This window comes from Eurosta solidaginis, chromosome 3, assembly GCF_040869045.1.
Source record: "Eurosta solidaginis isolate ZX-2024a chromosome 3, ASM4086904v1, whole genome shotgun sequence".
In the NCBI taxonomy this organism is placed as follows: Eukaryota; Metazoa; Arthropoda; class Insecta; order Diptera; family Tephritidae; genus Eurosta; species Eurosta solidaginis.
Window position 1 is genome coordinate 3,406,541 of NC_090321.1, and position 27,024 is coordinate 3,433,564.

The 27,024-nt window shown below is 34.7% G+C and overlaps 1 protein-coding gene across 18 annotated transcripts in view; it reads left to right on the top strand.

Annotated features, from left to right (window-relative positions):
* Positions 1 to 27,024, top strand: part of Pgant9 (polypeptide N-acetylgalactosaminyltransferase 9) — a 264,067-nt gene that overhangs the window by 121,688 nt on the left and 115,355 nt on the right. The window contains exons 1-2 of one of the 18 annotated variants that reach the window (XM_067770407.1): positions 8,293 to 8,469; positions 8,610 to 8,738. The exons of 13 other annotated variants lie outside the window; for them this stretch is intronic. The gene's annotated coding sequence lies outside the window, so the exon portion shown is untranslated. Of the gene's footprint in view, positions 1 to 8,292; positions 8,470 to 8,609; positions 8,739 to 27,024 lie in introns of those variants that run through there. 4 more of the 18 variants (XM_067770409.1, XM_067770410.1, XM_067770411.1 and 1 more) reach the window with 4 other exon arrangements.

The window sequence follows — 27,024 nt, forward strand, 5'->3', positions numbered from 1 at the left end:
GGAAACTAAAGGAGAAATGGCCAAAAATCTTTCTATCTGAACCATCGGTTGTATGGGATATATACTATATAAAGCTCCGATCAAAGTGATTTTTTCAGAAAATCTTCCATGATATATTAAAATATATATCACCGAGTTTCACGTTTATACTTTCTAAATTAAGGGAGAAATGGCCAAAAATCTTTCTATCTGAACGATCGGTTGTATGGGAGATATATGTTATAGTGGTCCGATCCTACCGGATCCGACAAATGTCTAATATAATACAAAAGTACATCCTTGTTCCAAATTTCATTGAGATATCTCAAAATTTGAGGGACTAGTTTGCGTTCAAACAGACAGACGGACGGACAGATGGACGGACGGACAGACGGACATGGCTATATCAACTCAGTTCGTCGCCCTGATCAATTCGGTATACTTAATGGTGAGTCTATCTTCCATATTTCTCAACGTTATAAACATCGGACCAAAGTTAATATACCATTCCATGTTCATGAAAGGTATAATTAAGTTATTTAAACAGGCAGTCTGCCACCGACAGACTTAGCAAAATAAAATTCACAAAAAAATTCAATTTCTAACATAAACGCGCACTCTCAAATTGGCACATGTTGCATACTCGGGTGTAGAAAAAGCTCAGAAAAATCTCTGAAGCAAATTATGTTAGGAAATTAAATGCGAAATTTTGCAAAAGCGCAATCAAAGTTTTCGCAAACCCATAGAGAAATATGCATACATACATACATTTACATATGTACTAGCATATACAGCTGCGAACACGAAAATTGCATTGTAAAATATTATCAAATTTCGACATAATTAATTTGTTTAGTAGCCGTTAATGAATAAATATATATATTTTTCTATTTGTGAGCTCTAGGCCTCTTTTAAATAAAACAACTCTGTTTGTTGCTAGTATTTAATTTTTAATTTTCGATATTTCGATCTCAATCTGAGATCATCATCAGGACTGTAATAATGATGATGATCTCAGATTGATGATCTCAGATTGAGCTCACAAATAGAAAAATATATATATTATCAAATTTCGATTATTAAATTTTTTTTTTTTTTTTAACTATAACTTAAGAAAAAACTTCTATGAATTGTTTAACAGAAGTTATGTAAACCGATATCAAAAACTATTTCGAAAAACTCACAAAATGTTTACTAAAATTTCAAGCTTTTTATTTAGAGTTTTCTGAATCCTTTTGAGTATATTATTTTGTGGCCCAATCAACATTGTACGAAATGCAGGTCTCTCAAAATTCGCATTGATTTTTAATAGCTTTTTTTTTCCTTTTTGGATGGAAGATCATATAAAACACACTTCAGGAAAATAATTTAAAAAAATCGATGCGAATTCGGAGAGACCTAAATTATTTACTTTGTTGGACTCAAATTTCATTTTAATTTTTACTAAATTATCAGAAAAGAAATTTGACAAAATTTGATTAAAATTTTTGCTGTTATTTTGTTGTTATTTTCTTGTTCGCAACTGTATATTGTGGACATTGTGAAAATCGTATGGATGACCTGAATAAATTTTCTACGAGAAATCGAATTGTATTGAGAAATGGAGATAAGAAAACTAACTTAGATAGAGATAAGATGGAAGGAACATTTTTTCATGAGCTATGATCAAATAAAGTTATGAGCAAAAAACATAGGCAAAATTATTTCGAATTTGGTTGTCCCGTCACTTGAATGGGGGACCTTTTTTTAATTTGGCTGCCCCCCCCCCCCCCCCCTCCCTCTCAGCTACATGGTAGCCGTTATGGAAAGATAAATTAACTATGTATATAGAGAAGAAAAACTAAAAGGAATCAAAATGATAGAAACGGTATAAGTTAAAAAGAATGATCATAATATTCACTACGATGGTTGTGATAAAGAAAAGCGAGAGGGAAAGAATTTTAGAAAAAGCGAGGGGAAGAGGAAGTCAATATGCTGAGAATGAGAAGCACGGTGAAGTGCCGCTTACATTTACGAATACAGTTGCAGTTACGAGTTCAGTCAAAGTTATATCAACTGTCTTTCAGCTACTACTACGGCCACGCTTATAACGGTAATATGTGGTTCTACGGTTGTGGTCACTAAAATCGTTACAGCTAGAGCAATGAATACGCGAACGTTTTGTTGTTTTTGGCGAACAGTTCATTTATATTTTATAGAATAGATGTTTTGTAGGTTAGCTTGATCTGGTATTTTTGGGTGCAAATGAAAACAATCTTTCAAATTACGGCCGGAATTTAGCTGAATATTTAGATATCTTCAGGGGCTACAAACTATAATGGAAAATATAAACATTCAGGATATAAATAATGGATACCACCATGCGTAGTAGTCTTATTTACTTTAACGGTTACGTTACCGGTTTTTGTTACGAGTGTATTATACTGTTATGCTACGGGCTGTGACTAGGTATAGTGTAAAGTGTATTGTTATGGTGACAGTTAGGGTTAAAGTCTCATTAAGGAATACGTATGTAATAGCAACGACTATGCTTAAGGTCACGGTTACGTCTCCGGCTGTGGGTATGCTACAGTTGACGATATCGGTTATATGTATATAAGGTTACCGTTACAGATATAAACTAGGTTTACGGTAACGACTAAGTTATGGATATGGTTTCGGTTGCGGTAACTGCTACAATTATAGATGTGTAATTTTTTTGTTGGGTATTATTACTACATACATACAAAATCGTACAAAGCTCATTAGCCGAAAAACAGGTTTTCATATTTAAATATCAGACGCACTTTGACTTTCAGTTCAAACCCAGCAAAAATAATATAAAAATTGTTAACACAAAAGCAATCACTTAAAATTGAAAAAAAAGAAAGAAAAGAAGTTTGTACATCTCAACCAATTTAATGGTATTGCCAAAGCAATGGGGCACATTTTCGACAAAATTGGTTTCTTAAATTTTCACATCATCGAATGCCTCGAATGTGAATGTTCTTGCTTTTCGCTTCACTACAAGTATTTTCTTTTTCTTCTTCTTTTTTCTTAATTTGTCTTCTACCTAAAAATCTCAACTCGCACTTGCGTTGCCGTAATTTACTCCCAAAAACCATGATGAAAAGTCGTAAACAAGTGTGGCAAATATGTTACAGCAAGTAGACATAAAAACAAGATAGCAACAGCAACAACAACCAACATACTTGCCAACTGAGGATGCGCCACTTTCAAACATCGAACCATTCACCATTTCGAATTGCTTCGCTGTTGAATTTTATTTGGATTCGCTTTGGTGGACGTTTGATTGTCGTTTGTGGCATGGTGTTAGATGATGCTGCTGCAGTTGTTGCATGTCAAAGATTGCCACATAAGCTGTTTTTTTTTTTTTTTTTTGTTATTGTAACTCGCTTGCTCTTCCTTGGTTGGCGTTGTCATATTGGTGGCAGCTAATGTGCTAGCAAAGTGTTGTTGTTTAGGCGCATTAAAGAAAACAAACTGCACAAAACAACAAAAAAAGCAGAAAAATTCACAGCAACAATCGGGACGGAAACCAGCATCACCAACAACAAACCTGCCACTTAGACACAGCAAGACATGGATTGGTGTTAAGCTACGCTTTCTTTTCTTTCAAGTTTTTCTTACTTGCAAACTCGCTTCGCAAGGCTTCATTTAGCGCCTCAGTTGCAAGGCACCTTTAGCGCATCAGGCAGATTTGATTGTTTTGGCTTACAAATTTTTCTTTTTTCTCAACTTTTTTCTTTCTTTATTTTTTCATTTTATACAAATTGCATCTTTTTTGTCTTCGTTATATTTGCCTCATACACTCATTTATTCTTCTTCAAGTGTCTGTATTTTAAGTGAAAATTAAATCTTGCGATATTTTTGCCACTTGCCACATACCTGCAACAACAAATACAACAAAATGCTCTTACTACACAAAATAACAGCAAAATTAATACTAACGATCATTAGTGGCATCTGTTCGATGTTGATTGCTTTTGCTTTAAATTTTTGTTGTTGTTGAAAAAAGACCTGCTTTTTAGTCTTGATTGTTGGCGATTAATGTCTGAGTTGGCTCTCTTGTCTTGCCACTTTATTTCACTTAAGCCATCTGTAACTTTGATTTATGTGGCAACAAATTATAAATTACTTAGCCAAGTGAAGTTAAAGAAAAAATTTATTAATTAATTGTAGTTCAGTTGTGCATAGCTAAGCAAATAAACTTGATTCATTAGAAACTACAAAGATGGTAGGTAGTACTTGGTATTATTTACTGACGTAGCTTCGTCAGAATGGACTGTAGATAAGCATTCATACGAAGATTTTAGTCTAAGCTACTTTAACATATAAATTAGTCAGATATCCAAACAAGCATATTAAGTAGGGTGTAGTTTAGCGATCCGTTCTGTTACCACATTATGTATGGTCTACATCAGGGATCTGCCTTCCATAGAACAATTGTACCCAAATTAAGTTTGCGAAATGGCAATAATCTTAAACTTTTGGAGGCCCAAGGCGTATATGCATTATTCCTGACAAAATATCAATAACGGATTATCAGAATACGTCAGGTTTTCTTAGGCTCCCGAATTTCATATATAAACATCAGGTAGGGCAGTTGTATATAAGGAACTGAATTCGCTTCCTGCTTCCACTGACATCCTTCGTATATTATAGAAACGATTGATAACCAAGGCAAATATTTTGCAGTTATCTATTATAAAAAGGGATAGTAAAAACAACTCCGCAAAAAAATGAACGAATTAGCCACTTGAGGGCAGGGTGCTGCCACAACGTCCAAGAAAGGAAATAAATACTTCAAACCCTGTGGGAATTTCATGCTATTTTTTAGTTTAAATTGTGTGAAATTAGGGAATTTATCTTAGTTTCGGTGGGTGATTTCACAGAGTGGCATCACTATCTTTCGTACGCTCTACAAATCGCTTGTCACAATTTTTTTGATATATGTCTGAGAGAGGATGTCTCTTGGACTGTTAGATAGAAGAGTTCTCAAGAAGATTAATGGTTTTGTTCCTGATACCGACAGCGAGTATAAAACCAGGTATAATGCTGAGCTATATAAGCTTGATGCAGATATGAAATAAAAGTCCAAAGCTTCGGTCACATTTTGCGGGTAGACGAAGGCGCTCCGGCCAAGAAAGTATTACACTCGAGACCTCTACTGATTCGGGATAGGTAGGTGGAGAAAAACTTGACCTCACCTGGTGCTCTAAATTGCCGTAAAAATCACTCAGGGGGTTAAGCGCCAATTAATGATGATGATAATCATTTTAAACCTTGAGCCAGTCTTGCTCAATAATTAAACCTTTTACACTCAGGATTAATAATTCGAAGATACCAAGCCTTTTTATTAGAGGACGTGGACGCGCAAGGAACTTATCATAATAAATATTGGTTAGGCTGCCCTTCTACATGTCAGTTGAAACTTTAATTATGCCATCATTGCTAACACACAAAATCACTCTAGTTATTGTCACTCAATCCAATTATTACAAGATAGTAATAAAAACATGTATTTTCAAATGTTATTAAAGTACACAGTTATCATTTGACTAGGCAGAAAAAACTTCGACATACTCGTACATACACACATGTAAATGAATATACCCCATACATACAAAAAAACATAAAAATCGGTTTTTGAAATGACTAACGAGGTGAAAGGATATCGTGGGACCGCCAATATCCAATGATAGAGTAAATATTTGACGAGATTACAATTAGGTGCAGTTAGTCGCTTAAAACGAAAAAAAAATGTTCACACACAAACTAAAAAGAGTAATCCCTGATACTTCCGACAATTCGCCTCCATTTTCCACTTCAACCGAATAGATAAAACGATTTGTAGTATTATAAATTTCAGCGTCGGGAAGTATGGCCACAAGCGCAAGAGGGTAGGTGAGCCACTTCTAGCAACAACTTGCTCAAAACCAACATTTTCATACACCAGGACCAAGTCTGAAAGTAAATTAGTTCATTTTTTTTTTAAATCCCTGCATCCACGCAGAGGCTGTATCTTTTATAAAAGAAGCACGCCGAGTATCCATGCAGAGTAGACTTGAGGTAGTTGTTGCACCGATCAGGTGCACATTGGGTCCTCTCGACGGTGGAAAAGTTAAAACTGCGCATGTTCCAGAGCGGGCTCGACCTTGGGTCTTACGACAAAACAGGTTAAAATCCATTGCATTGATGTAAACATTTCCTTCTTTGATGTACCCGCTCAAGGCCTTAACAAATTCGCATCCATTCCTTTTGTTGTCGGAGTTCATGTTCACTGGCCTATGGTGAACGTTTTTGACGGTTTGAAGTTTACCTACCAAATAGTTTGCCCATATAGATCTGCATTCTCCTTAATGAAGTTGTGCTTCAACCACAAATAAAAAAAGTCATGGTCGGACCATCCATGTAATTATTTCTACTCATTTCCTGCGCATATCGGCTCTACACAGGGCCGCCGAGAGAAAATCCGGGCCCGGGGGAAAAAAATATGGGTCCCCAAACTATAATAAACCAAATTTCAACATCAAAATTACCATATTTTACATATTTATATGTATACATGTATATCGCTGTATAAGAATTTGCATCATACCGAATTTTTCTGCTGCAACAGAAAACGAATTCAACTTTATGCTACCAAGCCGACGCCAAAAACCAACAACACCTTATGCGGGGTGCAGACCCGTTAAGAGATTTATAAAAATTTTTGAAAATTAAATTGATTGGTATCTAAGAAAGGTAATTAAAGGTGTGGTTTGTTCACTTTCTGTAAGCAAAAAGCTTGGATAGCATTTTGAGATTCCCGGACCCCTCCAGTCCGGGGTAATGACCCCCTCAGCCACCCCTCTCGTCGGGCCTGGCTCTACGGATAGTACAGTTGTCCCTTAGCTCCCTGCACAATATATCTCGTAATTTATAAGGCAATTGCGAAACTGATTTTGCTTTTTAATTTTACAAAGACGTTTAAAACCACGCCCACATTTTAGTCATATATGCAGGTTTTACAGCTACTATGCATTGAATTTTTTGGTTTTTTTATTTTCTCAAACACATTTGGAAAAGTTGTAGTTCGAAGTGTTATCGGAATCTGTTTGATTACGAACGGTTGAGCCGTCGAAAACGTTGTTATAGAAGGCAAACCGATTAAAAGTCGATATTATTTCGATAACAAGTCGATACATTTTTGATAACTTTAATATGACAATCAAAGACTTTGTTATATATAAAACAAGTACAACACTTCTATAACAAATCGATAAATCGTATATATCTGACCGAGAGTACGCTTTTAACAAGCCGACAACAAATGCGAATCGTCAAATGGATGACACGCATATAACACGTCCAATAGCACGTCGCTTAAGGTTGTTATCGATAAAAACCCGTTAAAACTTCGATTTCAGTCTTTGGTTCTCACATTTCCTCTACTCCCTATCAAGCTACCGACAAACACTTCTTCATGACTTTTACCATTCCCACATTCCCATTATCAAGCCTATTCGGTAGACATTTCTCAAGGCATTAGGTTTACAATGTTAGGTATGTTCAAAGTCTGCAAGAATATTTCTCAAGGTATCTAGTTTGCAAGGTTTGACAGGACACCATCTCCAATGGCATGCCAATGCTAAAAGGGCGTGTCATCTGCATAGATCGGCGGAAGTAGCCCCTGCTACAATGGGTATATGTCTAATTGTATTTGGACTCCCCCATACAGCGGGAAAAAATATTTTTTTAAGGTTGCCGTTCTTATTTTCTTGAAAGTAATTTGTTCAAAGTAGGTATCTTTAGTAATACAAATCTGCCCTATTTTGTGCATAGTTCGTAAACTAGTTTGGGTTCATATCATTTTAGCGTTTCACAACGGGGAGGAAGTAAACGAGTTACAGATAAATGATTTTCTCTTATCAGTAAGCAAACGTGCTTGTCATTGCCGTTAAGTTCCAGACAAATTAGTTGGGCAATGTAAAGGTACATGCACATACTTAACCACACATACATACATACATCCAATAACAATAAATATACATATGTATGTATATTGTAAACGACTTTGTATTGGAAAGGGTTGCACATTGACTAAAATATTTTAGCAACAAATAGAACAAAAAAAAACTAAAAAAAAGACTAGAACTCTTTAGCTATAACATTTTTATCAAACAAGTACTTCAGCAAATATGTATTTAAGTTCTATATATGTGCATATGTATTCATGTAAATGTGAGTATGTGCATTTTTATCAGTCAACAAATGGGTCTCTTCGCCGTTATGGGTTGAGCTGAAGTGATAAAAGTACTTGAACGGCAGTTACGTTCTATTAGACTTTGGCAGCGGAAGTTTAAGAAAATTAATATAGAATTTTTATGCAGCGTTAACGGTTAATAATTTCGGGACGGGCATAATTGCGTGCAAATTGAAATTTTGTGGGTCGTGTTGACGTGGCGCTTTATATTAATGTTGTAATGTGAATTTACGGTTTTCGAAGTAAATCAGTTTTTAATCACAGCTGAAAGTTTTCCAGCCCAGCATTTTTTTTCAAATAAAAAAATTTTATCTAAATGAAAACAAATTATATATTAATTCATTTCTTTAAAAAAAAAAGTGTACTTAATTTATAATAAAAGTAAATTTTTAATTTATTTTGCAATTGCTGTTTACAAAGTGATTAACTGGCCAAATAAAGAAAAACGCAAATAAAACAAACAAGAAAATTGTATGACACAACCAGTGTTGTCATAGCCACAAATTGAATTGTAAGTGTTAAATAGATTTTTTTTGTGAAAATGTAACGTATGATATGCAGTATCTTAGAGCTTGTTTTAAGCGCCTAATTTAAACCAGCTTTAATGATTTTTCTATATGAAGCTTTTCGACCGATGCCTCTGCAGGAGACAAAACTACAATTTTTTCTATTCCCCTACGCGTTTCGATGTTCGTAAAGGTTTTCATGGGGCATTCTGATTTATTCATCACTACTTCCGATTCATTTTTGGTTTGTGAGAGTTTTTTCGAACAAACTTGCAGTATTTTTATGTGGACAAAATATTTTTTTTTTTTAATTAGACAAAACAAGGTTGTTATGTTTTAATTAATATGGAAAACCAAAAAATCTTGCGGCATCACTCCAAAAGTTGCGATTCTACTATCGTACTTATCAGGGCTTAAGTGATGAAAGCTGTTATTTTAGCGTAAACAGTGCAAGGCTAGGTATTGCGATAGCAGCAATGACAATTACGGCAGAGTGAAAGAACACCCCGTCTTTTGCGATCTCTGAAAAAAGTATTTCCTTCAAACACTAAATTTTTTTACTAGTTCTTCTTATGTTATGTTTGGTTTTACTGGTCTGTCAATAACTAACTATCTTAATAATTTGTTGTCTTCAAGACCGAGTTTGTTATTTTTGTAAAATGTATATTTTAAAAGTTATTTTATATTAAATTATTTACATAGAAACTGAGTAAATTAAAAAAAAAAACAAGGCTCATAGACCGTATAGCCGACCTTTTTAATAGCCTTGACGGTTCATCATCAGCGATCCACCCATTGAAAGCTTGACGTTTAGCGCGCATCAAGCCATCAATGCAGCTTACAAGTTTCCATTTATAACTCGTTTTCTATTATTTGTTGTTTTTATTCCCCACTTATTTTCTATGTATAATAATTTAATATAAAATAAAGTGTAAAATATACATTTTACAAAAATAACAAACTCGGTGGTGAAGACAACAAATTAATATGATAATTACACTGGTCAACACAAAATTTGACTTTGACTTCAAAGCATTGAATTTCAATTATTTAGGTCGTAATTTGACGAAAACAAAATATACGGAATGAAAAATTTTTGCTTTCCTATTTAGGAAACCGCTTGAACGAAATTTTTCTAAATCTGTGGTTTTAATTTTTACTTGAAAATGAAACAATTCAAATAAATATTTTTATTAAGTTTTAATATCGAAATAACTTACAAAAAAGTGGAAAATGATTTAAAAGTGTACACTTTTACTTTTTCTTTTGTGTTCATAAGTACTATCCCCCAATAAAACCCAAATATAGTTTCCCATCATATTTTCATTATATTGGCCTTGATAACGTTATTCGAAGAAGATCCTAAACGCTGTGGTTTACTTTTTGGTAAATTTAAATCTCTAATCAAATCATTAAAATCTTCAGTAGTGATGAAATGATGTTTTGGTTATTCTGGTGTCGGTAAAAACTCCTTATCGGCATTGCTTTTTTAAGAACTAAAAGATGAGCCACTTCTCTGCCATAATTTTTTCGGTGGCTCTGGTACTGGTCGTGTCAGATCGTGTGCGACTGGAGCATAAGAAGACTCAAGATCAGCACATTCGATAGGTTCGATGTATTTTTACCTCTACGTCTTGTACTCAGATTTACAATGCAAAAGTAGCAGTCTTTAACGTGGTATTTTGCTTCTCACCAGATACTTGGTGTTGCAGATTTCATAGATCTTTTCTCACCTCGATACCAACCTAAAATATAGGAAGAGAAACCAATATATCTACTTTATTTATTTTACTATTTAAATGAAATTTGCTTGCCTTCCAAACATCTTTTGGAATAACTACAAGCAACATGAGGAGCGCATGTCTTGTCTTGATTCCAAACAGGACAGCCAAAATATGCTTCGTAGGCTTCACAGCGGATGACAGATGTATTTAATTCATATTTTATATCACAAACTTTAATAAATTGCCCATATATATAACAAAAAGCATCAGCTTCATATTTACACTTTCACGACGACATTTTAGGTTATTCTAGATTTTTACAAAACACGTAATCGTTGTTTAGTTATCACTCTAGCGCCATGAGTATTGTTACTATAACTATTACGAAAGCAAACTTTATACCGAAGGAAAGTATTTTCTTTTCGTTTTGTTTATAATGAAACAGAAAATTATGAAATAAACCTTAGGAAAAAGAACACACTTTTTTTTGTAGAGTCGTGTTATTGGTATTCTAGTTTTTTCAGTAGATCTCGAGCATACTAATATATATTTTCGGTGAGTTTATCAGGCCTCTTTTTAAAACATTTTCAATGGTATAGATCAAGTAACGGTACATATTAGCTCAAGATTAGTTTCGCATGAACCAACGGTTTCAGGGATTTTTTTTTTGAAGCCATTTTCAGTATTTATGTATTTATAAACAACGGTGGTGAACTATTGAGCTTGTTTGTTTCGATTTACACCACTGTAATCCAAATCAATTAAGCTCATGAACCTATTGGTTCGTTGAACTTCTCCCAGTTTTCGCTTTCATTACAAAAATTTTTTCAACCTTGTTTTATACCTAAAATACCTGCGGTTATGCTCGTAAACTTATTGAAGAATTTAAGCGTATCTTTTTTTTTGTGGATTCATATAAAATTCACGGTCGTATAGCAGCTAAATAAGTTTTTATTAACAAATAATTTACACAAACGATGGGCTCAATGATCATAGGCATGTTTCGCTGGAAATTCCATTGTAAAATCCATTGATGGTTAAGTAAATTTACATATTTTATTATAATTGTTTTTCTTGTGGTTTTTGTTTATCTGTATGTACTGTGACATTTATTACATAAACATATGTATGCATATTCCGCGGAAGTTCATACAACTTGGAATATTTTGTTTTCACGCTGTTGGTGCTGATGAATTGATTAATTATGTACTAATACATTGTTCACGGTGCAAAGTAGAGTGTAAGTTCTTATATATACACGAATATTCTATGACATATTAAACAAAGACATTGTTGTGTGAGAGAAATATTTATCATCAACCGCACTTCCTCCACATCAATCGCGATTCTGCACAAATTGACTTTGTCTCACTGGAATTAACCACAAAATCAGCTTCGATGTTAGTTATGACACTGAACTAAATTAGCTGCCACAATAAAAAAATTAACAAAGCATAAATAAGTAGGTCAATATAAATATTTGAAAAGAGTATATCAAATAGTTCACACAAGAACGTATGGTTCAATGACTTATAAAATAAATAAATATAAGGGGCGATAACTTAGGAAGAGATTTTAGACCGACTTTCTTTTCCAATTTGCGAGACGGGACGTACATGTTTTATGCCGACTCTGAACAGCATCTGCAAGGCAGATGAGTTATCACTGAGAGCTTTTGAAGGCAGAAATACACTCGGAGGGCTTGCCAAATACTGCCGAGGGGCGAGCCGGCTTAGAAAAATGTTCTTCTAATTGAAAAAACTGGCGGCCACCGTGGTGTGATGGTAGCGTGCTCCGCCTATCACACCGTATGCCCTGGGTTCAACTCCCGTGCAAAGCAACATCAAAATTTTAGAAATAAGATTTTTCAATTAGAAGAAAATTTTTCTAAGCGGGGTCGCCCCTCGGCAGTGTTTGGCAAGCACTCCGGGTGTATTTCTGCCATGAAAAGCTCTCAGTGAAAACTCATCTGCCTTGCAGATGCCGTTCGGAGTCGGCATAAAACATGTAGGTCCCGTCCGGCCGATTTGTAGGGAAAATCAAGAGGAGCACGACGCAAATTGGAAGAGAAGCTCGGCTTTAGATCTCTTCGGAGGTTATCGCGCCTTACATTTATTTATTTAATTGAAAAAAACTTGTTTCTAAAAATTTGATGTTGCTTTTTCCGGGGCGTCAACCCAGGATCTTCGGTGTGGATGGCGGAGCACGCTACCATCACACCACGGCGGCCGCAATGACTTATTTTAGATAATTAAAACGCAAAACAAAACCTGGGATTCCTAAAAAAGCAATTCCAAAAATTTCCGGAAGATTTTTGCCTTAAAATTTTTATAATAAAATCATGTAATATTGAAAGTATTTATGCTTGCGTGCAATTTTAAATAAGTGTGTGTTTATTTATTTTTTTAATTGTCTGTGGTTTGTCACAATTACATAACTGTCACTTTTTAATACATATAAATTGCGTTTTTTAATGTCAACAGTAGTGCAACTATCCTTAGCTGTCGTTGGCGCTGTAGCTGTCACTTTACTAATTATACGTTTAACACCTTAACATGACATGCACTACTTTAATTACCTTGCATTTGAAGCTGTTGTTGTAAAACTTAATTAAGCTACTGAATTCTTGTCATTCGTTGTTTTTTGGTTTGTTAAATTATGTTTATTTTCAATTACTATCCATTATCCTAAGGATCATAACAGGGTTGCATTTAACTCGAATGTTAGTGTGAACTTTTGTTGCTTGTTGATTATTCCTTTTTTTTTAGTTTGCGCTGACATTGCACAGAACCCAAACGATATTGCATTGATTGCAAATTTTTTGTATTTTTTTTTGTAATTAAATTTAAAATCATAGCGCATATTGGTCGCAATATTTTTATATTTTTTACTCAATTTTTACGAGTTTTTGCTTATGGTTTTAACAAATTTGTTTTTTTTTTTTATACTTTGAAAAGATGTACATAATTCATATCATCTCTCTTTTTTATTGAGTTTTTTGCGCATTGTTATCGCTTTTTGTGTTGAGCTGCTTCGTAGTTGAATGTCAATATATTTACTGCTCTGCTGTAAGCAACTTCGTTCAAATTAAGCTTGTCACTATTTTAATTTTGATAAAATTGTTCGCTCTCATCTCTCACCCTCTCTTAATCTCCTTATTATCGGATTTTATTACAATTTATTTAATTTTAGTTATATGAATACATTTTGATTCGCTTTCGCCTCCCTTATACCAAAGCATCGGATCTCGCTTACACTTGGCCCCAGGAACACAGTGTGAGATTAATGAAATTAAGCTACTTGACTTAAACCAAAACTTCGTATTTCAAATGAGACGTTTTAGCTTACAATACTTAGAAATAATTTAGTCGCGTTTTCAAATGGAAGTCGCTATAAAATGTTTGCAAATTACAGAGCTATTAGTTGTAAGCGAGAAATTATCTGAAATTAAATGCACATAGTATTATGATTAGCTGTATCATCAGAGCAGTTATAATTTACTCAGTTTGCCTCCTCAAAGCAATGCAAACTTTGCTTCATACTTGGATGGACAACGTAATGCACCGCGTAACATGGGTGTGTAGAAAATATGGTGTTTAAATAAAGAAATTTTGGAGAGATAGCACCAGCACACCTATCAGAGCTCATCGAGATCTACTTCCAGCATACAAAAAAGGTTATCGATTAACTGGATTAGATACCTCCATGTTGCTTGGTTGGAGCAATATAAATATTTCTATAGCAAAAAGATATGAAGAAAATACCTGGGTTAGCCAGTTAGATCCACATCGATTTAGCATAACTTCAAACCACATTAAACAAGAGATGGCGAAAAATCACTATAATATTTTAACGAATTTTGGGATACTTCTGATTATTTTGTAGCTCCTGTTAATGTTCAAATCTCTGAACTGTCGAATAAATAACTCAAATATTGAGTATAGCAAACTGTTCCTTATTTACACTACTATGGTAGTAGTACTTAACAATTACAAAACTCGCGTACTTCACTATTAGCGTAATAAAATCAAACTGATTCATTATTCCTTAACGTGTGCTGCTTTTATACTCTCGGTTGCCCCGTTTGCTCATTTCTTCTTAAGTCTAGATTATTCATCTGTATATTTTTTAATACATAACTGTAGACAGAAGTGGTGATGAATGACTTAAAAGTGAGTGAATCAAATCACTGGCGCTGCAGATGGGCTGCTACCTAAGGTGCTGTCGCTTGAGAGCAATAGATGCGTATCCCGCAAAAAACAGCTAGTTCTGCAGCTCTGCAACAATACGGATTTGATGATTTAAGAACTACTTTGCTCTATACTTAATGTAATACCACCTGTGGCTCAATGATAAATTTACATTTTATACTCATTAGCTCATTTATGGTATTCATTAAGGGCACGCAATTGTTGCAATGATGGAGTTGATGAATTATGTATCAGTTGGCTATGTGTCTAATAATCTAATTAAAATATTTGCGTTGAAGTCACTTTCATTTTGCCTTTTTGCCTCTCCGTGACCTAAACTTATAAATATAATTCCCAGAGATATGATTACAAGCAGTTTTGCGCATTTTCAAAGTAAAAAAAACTTTAAGTTCTTTTTTCTAATAAAAATAAATGTTTCATACGTTTATGTTCTCGTGTTATTTCCTTGATTTATACCACCCATATGACCACCGTTCATGCTCTTAACCTCAACTGATATTTCCGACTGAGAATATTAAGTAATAACATTATATCTTAGATCGAGCATTCTATCTTAACTTTTTTTGCTTCCGCTTCATGCATATCTTTCTAAGCGCGGCAAATGACAAGCCTCAATTATTACTCATAATACGTCATGCCGATAAAGTCCAACAAAATAAAACGTTCATGCAATAGATGCCCTTCGCTCAATTATGTCCGCCTATCAGTCGATCAATTTAGTTGCGCTGTTCATGTTTTGTTTTTGTTGCTTAGCGTATATGCCGTGTCAGTGATCTTTGCATTGAAATCTTGGTTGCAACACCTTGGGGAGGAGGCAGCTAACAAACAAACAAATCCCTTTTCACCACTTTGCCAACAACACCTTTGTAACATCTTTCTACTGCGCCATGTGGCAGGCAGACACACAAACACACACACATACCAGGACTTTCCAGTTTTCATAGAATAATTCTTGGTTTTTTGTTTGTGTTGTGTTTGGTTACGCTTCGGTTAATTTTAGTTTGTTCGCAAAACTAACTCTAACCATAGGCATTAGCCATTAGCTATTAGCCATTGCACTTGACTGCAATTGAGTTTGTTGACCAAACAACCCGAGCATGAAAAAAAAAAGAACAAAGAATTTACTTAGCAACAATAAAAAAGGTAATAGCCAATGTACGTGTGCAGTGTTGAGTATCAGCCAAACAACAATTAAACGGGCGCTGAAGTTTTCAAGTGAGCACAAACAGATGGGTTATTCCATTTCAAATCGATTAATAATGCGAAAGAAAAATTTTCGACTGCTGGCATAATGAGACATTCCATTTTCGCAATATGGCACCGACTAGGTTTTTTCGAAAGATTGTGGCAATTATGATGAGAGATAAATAGAGCGTAATTTTTGTTCGTCGAGTAATTTCCTTCACTTTCTCAATCCAAAGTAGCAAAGTTGGCAAGCTTCTAAGCTTGGATTGTCATCGCTTGACCCACGTTGTGCGGTGTTCTTAAGCAGGCACTAAGTGGTGGGGGCTGGTGACTTAGGAAGTTCAATGTGGTCATATTCAATCGTTCCCGAGATGGTAGGGAATTGCCCGTTTCTATATCCGGCAAAACCATCAATGCCGGTAACACTCAACTACAAGAAGACGAGGAGAAGAAGAGAAGGAAGTAAAAGTTAGGGTAATATTCCTTTTAGCCGACGATATTCACACTATGTGACAAAAGAGCAGTTTCAATAAAGTTGATACCTAAATAATAATTTAATATAAAATAAAGTGTAAAATATACATTTTACAAAAATAACAAACTCGGTGGTGAAGACAACAAATTAATATGATAATTACACTGGTCAACACAAAATTTGACTTTGACTTCAAAGCATTGAATTTCAATTATTTAGGTCGTAATTTGACGAAAACAAAATATACGGAATGAAAAATTTTTGCTTTCCTATTTAGGAAACCGCTTGAACGAAATTTTTCTAAATCTGTGGTTTTAATTTTTACTTGAAAATGAAACAATTCAAATAAATATTTTTATTAAGTTTTAATATCGAAATAACTTACAAAAAAGTGGAAAATGATTTAAAAGTGTACACTTTTACTTTTTCTTTTGTGTTCATAAGTACTATCCCCCAATAAAACCCAAATATAGTTTCCCATCATATTTTCATTATATTGGCCTTGATAACGTTATTCGAAGAAGATCCTAAACGCTGTGGTTTACTTTTTGGTAAATTTAAATCTCTAATCAAATCATTAAAATCTTCAGTAGTGATGAAATGATGTTTTGGTTATTCTGGTGTCGGTAAAAACTCCTTATCGGCATTGCTTTTTTAAGAACTAAAAGATGAGCCACTTCTCTGCCATAATTTTTTCGGTGGCTCTGGTACTGGTCGTGTCAGATCGTGTGCGACTGGAGCATAAGAAGACTCAAGATCAGCACATTCGATAGGTTCGATGTATTTTTACCTCTACGTCTTGTACTCAGATTTACAATGCAAAAGTAGCAGTCTTTAACGTGGTATTTTGCTTCTCACCAGATACTTGGTGTTGCAGATTTCATAGATCTTTTCTCACCTCGATACCAACCTAAAATATAGGAAGAGAAACCAATATATCTACTTTATTTATTTTACTATTTAAATGAAATTTGCTTGCCTTCCAAACATCTTTTGGAATAACTACAAGCAACATGAGGAGCGCATGTCTTGTCTTGATTCCAAACAGGACAGCCAAAATATGCTTCGTAGGCTTCACAGCGGATGACAGATGTATTTAATTCATATTTTATATCACAAACTTTAATAAATTGCCCATATATATAACAAAAAGCATCAGCTTCATATTTACACTTTCACGACGACATTTTAGGTTATTCTAGATTTTTACAAAACACGTAATCGTTGTTTAGTTATCACTCTAGCGCCATGAGTATTGTTACTATAACTATTACGAAAGCAAACTTTATACCGAAGGAAAGTATTTTCTTTTCGTTTTGTTTATAATGAAACAGAAAATTATGAAATAAACCTTAGGAAAAAGAACACACTTTTTTTTGTAGAGTCGTGTTATTGGTATTCTAGTTTTTTCAGTAGATCTCGAGCATACTAATATATATTTTCGGTGAGTTTATCAGGCCTCTTTTTAAAACATTTTCAATGGTATAGATCAAGTAACGGTACATATTAGCTCAAGATTAGTTTCGCATGAACCAACGGTTTCAGGGATTTTTTTTTTGAAGCCATTTTCAGTATTTATGTATTTATAAACAACGGTGGTGAACTATTGAGCTTGTTTGTTTCGATTTACACCACTGTAATCCAAATCAATTAAGCTCATGAACCTATTGGTTCGTTGAACTTCTCCCAGTTTTCGCTTTCATTACAAAAATTTTTTCAACCTTGTTTTATACCTAAAATACCTGCGGTTATGCTCGTAAACTTATTGAAGAATTTAAGCGTATCTTTTTTTTTGTGGATTCATATAAAATTCACGGTCGTATAGCAGCTAAATAAGTTTTTATTAACAAATAATTTACACAAACGATGGGCTCAATGATCATAGGCATGTTTCGCTGGAAATTCCATTGTAAAATCCATTGATGGTTAAGTAAATTTACATATTTTATTATAATTGTTTTTCTTGTGGTTTTTGTTTATCTGTATGTACTGTGACATTTATTACATAAACATATGTATGCATATTCCGCGGAAGTTCATACAACTTGGAATATTTTGTTTTCACGCTGTTGGTGCTGATGAATTGATTAATTATGTACTAATACATTGTTCACGGTGCAAAGTAGAGTGTAAGTTCTTATATATACACGAATATTCTATGACATATTAAACAAAGACATTGTTGTGTGAGAGAAATATTTATCATCAACCGCACTTCCTCCACATCAATCGCGATTCTGCACAAATTGACTTTGTCTCACTGGAATTAACCACAAAATCAGCTTCGATGTTAGTTATGACACTGAACTAAATTAGCTGCCACAATAAAAAAATTAACAAAGCATAAATAAGTAGGTCAATATAAATATTTGAAAAGAGTATATCAAATAGTTCACACAAGAACGTATGGTTCAATGACTTATAAAATAAATAAATATAAGGGGCGATAACTTAGGAAGAGATTTTAGACCGACTTTCTTTTCCAATTTGCGAGACGGGACGTACATGTTTTATGCCGACTCTGAACAGCATCTGCAAGGCAGATGAGTTATCACTGAGAGCTTTTGAAGGCAGAAATACACTCGGAGGGCTTGCCAAATACTGCCGAGGGGCGAGCCGGCTTAGAAAAATGTTCTTCTAATTGAAAAAACTGGCGGCCACCGTGGTGTGATGGTAGCGTGCTCCGCCTATCACACCGTATGCCCTGGGTTCAACTCCCGTGCAAAGCAACATCAAAATTTTAGAAATAAGATTTTTCAATTAGAAGAAAATTTTTCTAAGCGGGGTCGCCCCTCGGCAGTGTTTGGCAAGCACTCCGGGTGTATTTCTGCCATGAAAAGCTCTCAGTGAAAACTCATCTGCCTTGCAGATGCCGTTCGGAGTCGGCATAAAACATGTAGGTCCCGTCCGGCCGATTTGTAGGGAAAATCAAGAGGAGCACGACGCAAATTGGAAGAGAAGCTCGGCTTTAGATCTCTTCGGAGGTTATCGCGCCTTACATTTATTTATTTAATTGAAAAAAACTTGTTTCTAAAAATTTGATGTTGCTTTTTCCGGGGCGTCAACCCAGGATCTTCGGTGTGGATGGCGGAGCACGCTACCATCACACCACGGCGGCCGCAATGACTTATTTTAGATAATTAAAACGCAAAACAAAACCTGGGATTCCTAAAAAAGCAATTCCAAAAATTTCCGGAAGATTTTTGCCTTAAAATTTTTATAATAAAATCATGTAATATTGAAAGTATTTATGCTTGCGTGCAATTTTAAATAAGTGTGTGTTTATTTATTTTTTTAATTGTCTGTGGTTTGTCACAATTACATAACTGTCACTTTTTAATACATATAAATTGCGTTTTTTAATGTCAACAGTAGTGCAACTATCCTTAGCTGTCGTTGGCGCTGTAGCTGTCACTTTACTAATTATACGTTTAACACCTTAACATGACATGCACTACTTTAATTACCTTGCATTTGAAGCTGTTGTTGTAAAACTTAATTAAGCTACTGAATTCTTGTCATTCGTTGTTTTTTGGTTTGTTAAATTATGTTTATTTTCAATTACTATCCATTATCCTAAGGATCATAACAGGGTTGCATTTAACTCGAATGTTAGTGTGAACTTTTGTTGCTTGTTGATTATTCCTTTTTTTTTAGTTTGCGCTGACATTGCACAGAACCCAAACGATATTGCATTGATTGCAAATTTTTTGTATTTTTTTTTGTAATTAAATTTAAAATCATAGCGCATATTGGTCGCAATATTTTTATATTTTTTACTCAATTTTTACGAGTTTTTGCTTATGGTTTTAACAAATTTGTTTTTTTTTTTTATACTTTGAAAAGATGTACATAATTCATATCATCTCTCTTTTTTATTGAGTTTTTTGCGCATTGTTATCGCTTTTTGTGTTGAGCTGCTTCGTAGTTGAATGTCAATATATTTACTGCTCTGCTGTAAGCAACTTCGTTCAAATTAAGCTTGTCACTATTTTAATTTTGATAAAATTGTTCGCTCTCATCTCTCACCCTCTCTTAATCTCCTTATTATCGGATTTTATTACAATTTATTTAATTTTAGTTATATGAATACATTTTGATTCGCTTTCGCCTCCCTTATACCAAAGCATCGGATCTCGCTTACACTTGGCCCCAGGAACACAGTGTGAGATTAATGAAATTAAGCTACTTGACTTAAACCAAAACTTCGTATTTCAAATGAGACGTTTTAGCTTACAATACTTAGAAATAATTTAGTCGCGTTTTCAAATGGAAGTCGCTATAAAATGTTTGCAAATTACAGAGCTATTAGTTGTAAGCGAGAAATTATCTGAAATTAAATGCACATAGTATTATGATTAGCTGTATCATCAGAGCAGTTATAATTTACTCAGTTTGCCTCCTCAAAGCAATGCAAACTTTGCTTCATACTTGGATGGACAACGTAATGCACCGCGTAACATGGGTGTGTAGAAAATATGGTGTTTAAATAAAGAAATTTTGGAGAGATAGCACCAGCACACCTATCAGAGCTCATCGAGATCTACTTCCAGCATACAAAAAAGGTTATCGATTAACTGGATTAGATACCTCCATGTTGCTTGGTTGGAGCAATATAAATATTTCTATAGCAAAAAGATATGAAGAAAATACCTGGGTTAGCCAGTTAGATCCACATCGATTTAGCATAACTTCAAACCACATTAAACAAGAGATGGCGAAAAATCACTATAATATTTTAACGAATTTTGGGATACTTCTGATTATTTTGTAGCTCCTGTTAATGTTCAAATCTCTGAACTGTCGAATAAATAACTCAAATATTGAGTATAGCAAACTGTTCCTTATTTACACTACTATGGTAGTAGTACTTAACAATTACAAAACTCGCGTACTTCACTATTAGCGTAATAAAATCAAACTGATTCATTATTCCTTAACGTGTGCTGCTTTTATACTCTCGGTTGCCCCGTTTGCTCATTTCTTCTTAAGTCTAGATTATTCATCTGTATATTTTTTAATACATAACTGTAGACAGAAGTGGTGATGAATGACTTAAAAGTGAGTGAATCAAATCACTGGCGCTGCAGATGGGCTGCTACCTAAGGTGCTGTCGCTTGAGAGCAATAGATGCGTATCCCGCAAAAAACAGCTAGTTCTGCAGCTCTGCAACAATACGGATTTGATGATTTAAGAACTACTTTGCTCTATACTTAATGTAATACCACCTGTGGCTCAATGATAAATTTACATTTTATACTCATTAGCTCATTTATGGTATTCATTAAGGGCACGCAATTGTTGCAATGATGGAGTTGATGAATTATGTATCAGTTGGCTATGTGTCTAATAATCTAATTAAAATATTTGCGTTGAAGTCACTTTCATTTTGCCTTTTTGCCTCTCCGTGACCTAAACTTATAAATATAATTCCCAGAGATATGATTACAAGCAGTTTTGCGCATTTTCAAAGTAAAAAAAACTTTAAGTTCTTTTTTCTAATAAAAATAAATGTTTCATACGTTTATGTTCTCGTGTTATTTCCTTGATTTATACCACCCATATGACCACCGTTCATGCTCTTAACCTCAACTGATATTTCCGACTGAGAATATTAAGTAATAACATTATATCTTAGATCGAGCATTCTATCTTAACTTTTTTTGCTTCCGCTTCATGCATATCTTTCTAAGCGCGGCAAATGACAAGCCTCAATTATTACTCATAATACGTCATGCCGATAAAGTCCAACAAAATAAAACGTTCATGCAATAGATGCCCTTCGCTCAATTATGTCCGCCTATCAGTCGATCAATTTAGTTGCGCTGTTCATGTTTTGTTTTTGTTGCTTAGCGTATATGCCGTGTCAGTGATCTTTGCATTGAAATCTTGGTTGCAACACCTTGGGGAGGAGGCAGCTAACAAACAAACAAATCCCTTTTCACCACTTTGCCAACAACACCTTTGTAACATCTTTCTACTGCGCCATGTGGCAGGCAGACACACAAACACACACACATACCAGGACTTTCCAGTTTTCATAGAATAATTCTTGGTTTTTTGTTTGTGTTGTGTTTGGTTACGCTTCGGTTAATTTTAGTTTGTTCGCAAAACTAACTCTAACCATAGGCATTAGCCATTAGCTATTAGCCATTGCACTTGACTGCAATTGAGTTTGTTGACCAAACAACCCGAGCATGAAAAAAAAAAGAACAAAGAATTTACTTAGCAACAATAAAAAAGGTAATAGCCAATGTACGTGTGCAGTGTTGAGTATCAGCCAAACAACAATTAAACGGGCGCTGAAGTTTTCAAGTGAGCACAAACAGATGGGTTATTCCATTTCAAATCGATTAATAATGCGAAAGAAAAATTTTCGACTGCTGGCATAATGAGACATTCCATTTTCGCAATATGGCACCGACTAGGTTTTTTCGAAAGATTGTGGCAATTATGATGAGAGATAAATAGAGCGTAATTTTTGTTCGTCGAGTAATTTCCTTCACTTTCTCAATCCAAAGTAGCAAAGTTGGCAAGCTTCTAAGCTTGGATTGTCATCGCTTGACCCACGTTGTGCGGTGTTCTTAAGCAGGCACTAAGTGGTGGGGGCTGGTGACTTAGGAAGTTCAATGTGGTCATATTCAATCGTTCCCGAGATGGTAGGGAATTGCCCGTTTCTATATCCGGCAAAACCATCAATGCCGGTAACACTCAACTACAAGAAGACGAGGAGAAGAAGAGAAGGAAGTAAAAGTTAGGGTAATATTCCTTTTAGCCGACGATATTCACACTATGTGACAAAAGAGCAGTTTCAATAAAGTTGATACCTAAAGACCATGGTGGTTTTACGGTGGAACGGTCCACAGATATAGTCATTTGTGTAGGCACTATACAACAGATTGACTTTTTCTTACTTTTTTAAATTTATTTATAATTTTTTTTGTCTTTTTGTGGTTACAATTATAGGTAGATACAAATGTTGTATGCCGGCATAAGAGAATCAGTAAAGTATGATCTGTGGTCTTGCTTCCCGTCGTAGGCACACCAATGTTATCTGGTTTTTCATCAATTTGAAATGCTCATTCGTAGTAAATATCAAATCATTGTGCTTAATAGACAAATGACCGTGATTTTGAATATTATTTAAAAAAATTAACATACGCGTTTTTTACACAGAAAAAAACTCGTAAAATTTGAACTAAGCAATAGGATATGTTAATTGAAAGGGCGACTTTTAAAGCAGACTATCGATAGCAAAGTTACATGAAATACCAAAAAGTGATCGGTGATGTTATTTACCCATCGCTCACGTCGCTTTGTGGGTATGAATAACGCCGTGCTCCGATCCCTTGGAACAATCGGCTATCGACTTATAAGGAATATATTCAATGGCTCGCTGCTATTCTTGGCCCTTCAATTTTAATTGGCAGCAAAGTGACGCTTCACCGATACAAGTGGTTTGACCACAGAGCTATTCAAGCAACTTTCAGGTTGAGCTAACAACCATTCTCTAAAACCTATATTTCTGTCGAGCTCGAGCAAACATAGTCTCTTATCGAACTGGTCCGAGCACCACAGCTATGTTGTGGGTGTCAGGCCTAGCAAAGAAGACCGCTGATTAGAATTCAGCTATGTAGTCCGGAAACATCGCTCGCTGGTCATAACCAAACAGTGGATTGTTTGGATTAGCTTCAATGAGAGAGCGTGACCGAATTTGTGTGATGTGCTGTCATGCAAAAATTTGAGCAAACCCGAGCTCGTTATTAATCAAATGAGGTTGCCCTAAGTCAACTGCTCGGATTATTAACAAGGCATTGCTAGAGATAGATATTGGTTACATGAAAGTTACAACGACTGTCTACTGTTGAAGCGGCAAGGATAAGAAGAGTTAAAAAGAGCATCTTTTGACGTATACATTTGTAAAAGAAGGAATCGGGGTCCATCTGCACTGCATTGAACGAATGAAAGATTTTAGTTTTTTTTTTTTTCAATTCTAAAGAAAGCCTTAAACTGATTTCAGTCCGGCCCGATTGCACTAACAGTCATTCAGTTACGAACTTGTTGAGAATTATAGCGCCATTGACTAATTAATTACTTGTTGGCCTTCTGTAATAAGCGCATCTGTCAATTGTATGTATTGTGACGAATACTAGCGACACTAAGGGGTACTATCATCTCTAAGCCGATACTAAGCAGTGACTCGTATGCACATCAACAACTCAATCATTATGTCTACCCATATGTCCATACGAGCAGCGGAGAAGATACGCACAAACACATGCATTTATCTTATCTGAGATGCTCCCAAAAGTAGGCAATTATCTGTGGAATTGTCACTCACATATACACGCGCATATGAGAAGCTATACACATGCATCTGTAGTTATAATTTTATAGCAGTAACTAAGTTAATTCTGGAAGCGCCTAGCAGTATGCGAACGAGAAATCACAGAGTATAAAAGGCAGCAACAGTAGAGGCACGACAATCAGTTTGATTTAAGCAAGCTATCAGTTGCGAAGCATAAGTGTTATTTTCAAGTAGTCTAATATAGACCATTTTTTGCATTATTCAATATTGGAGTTATTTATTCAATAGTTTAGTGATTCGAACGTTAGCAGAAGGTTTGGAATAAGTGGAATTTCAGTAAATTCGTTAGAGTATGTATGTGTAGTGTGCCTTTTAGCTTGTCGCTGATTCATTTAGTAACAACTTCGAAAAATTTGTGGCATATAAAAAGTTTATCTTTCTTTCTGGCAGAAAAGAGGTATAATGTATTCTTTTGCACAATACTTCTTATGTAATTTTCACTTTTCACCATGCTTGAATGTATATTCCACACGTTTTAATCATGTTTTGGCGCATTACACGTCATTTAGTCTACTTTTTTTTTCATTATTCGCAACATTTTCATATTCATCGCAAATAAAAACCTTTTTTGCGCTGAGATCACTATCCGCAACATCATTAATTTTAATTGCAAGATACCACGAATTTATTTTTTGTGTGCAGCAACCAGCTTTTTTTTCGCGACAGTTATTCCCCCTTTGGCATGAGCTCATAATTATTATTTATTTTGTTTTAGTGCTCTTATCTGCTTTTAATTTACTCTCGCCATATTAATCATTGAGTTAATAGATGCTTCTTGTCATTATCTATGATTTTTGTGTTACATAATTTCTTTTTATCTTAGTAAGCATTTAATTAAAAATATTTTGTTTTTACATTTGCCGCTTGCCACATATTTCGTGGTGCTACTGAATTTGTCGTCATGCTTTATGATTTATTAAGAATTTTCGGGAAAAAGATATGGATAATAAAGTAATTAGAGCAAGTCATCACGTGTTTTTGCAAAAACTAAAATGATATTTTTTGTGCATTTGGTTTTTGCTCTAACTACTTAGCGATGACGTAATCAAATAACATCGTTTCTTTGTTGTTTGGGCTTAGAGTTGGTTTTTTACTGCAGCAAAAGAATTAGTTTAATTACACTTCGTTCAGTCCATCGATTTATTAATATAGGAAATTAGTACCTTTACATTACTGAACGAGTGTTCAACTAATTGAACTAGATCAATAACTATGTAAATGTGTTAATGAATGAATATTTTGGTATACTTCAGAGAAATTAGAAATTGGCGCTATTGAGATGATTAACGCAAAACTACAATTTTTTTCTTCACTGGAGTGGCATTGTACAAAAATTCCTAGCCATAGAAACAAAGGGATATACAATACTATAGTCTTGCTTTTTTTAATTTTTTTTAGTTTATTTTATTTTATTATATTAGTACACAAAAATGTTGCAACAAACGTCTTGCCCCGTTGCTCGTTAATCAACGACTAATCCACTACACTACGACAATGGTCTCATACCAACGCAGCCACAGTTAAAGGTGATGCCTGTTCTATACCCAACTAGGGCGTCTCAGCCTTTATACATTTTTAACTGGCTCCTCGAGTTAGGTTCTATCTTGTCGAATGATATTCCTCGTTTTTTGTATCTTTTTAATTTCATAATCCTGATGCTTGACAAATTACCAGATCCGGAAGTGTCTTAAGCAGCGGTTCGAAATTTGAACTTTAGCGCAATCATTGTAGCAGGTTCACTGAGCTGTCTCTTGTAGGTTATCTATAGCTTGGTTTGGTGCAATCTTTTCTATCGAGCGGTCAGTTTACAGTTTTCAGAAGGCTTAACATAATGGTAAGGGCGTCTAGGACTGCTCCGCGCCATATGCAGCTCCAATTGATTTTTGAACGGTCTGTGGCGATCTTTTCTGATGTTGTTTATCATTTATTCTCACATATTATCCTGGATATTGCGTGTTCGAAGAGATTGTCGTGCCATATAAGTGCAAAAGCTAAGTCCACTGTTTTTTTTTTTTTTTTTTCAAATCTGACTATCTATGTAACTGGAGTCAATGAAGATAGAAATATTGGGAGTTCAAAGAATTTTTCGAAAGCTTTCCAAAAATAGTTTTTGCAACGATCGCGATAAAATTCTTAAATTCTGAGCCAACGTGTGCTTGTGATGAGAACATTACTTAACTTTATCACCAAAGGGGGTTGGTAAAAATAATTTTTTCGTGTGACCCTATTTTTTTTTTTCAAAGTATTTGCACTAAAACTTTCCATTTCCAGTTACTTGCAACCACAACCATTTTACTCCAATCCTTTATCAATGCTATCACTTTAGCT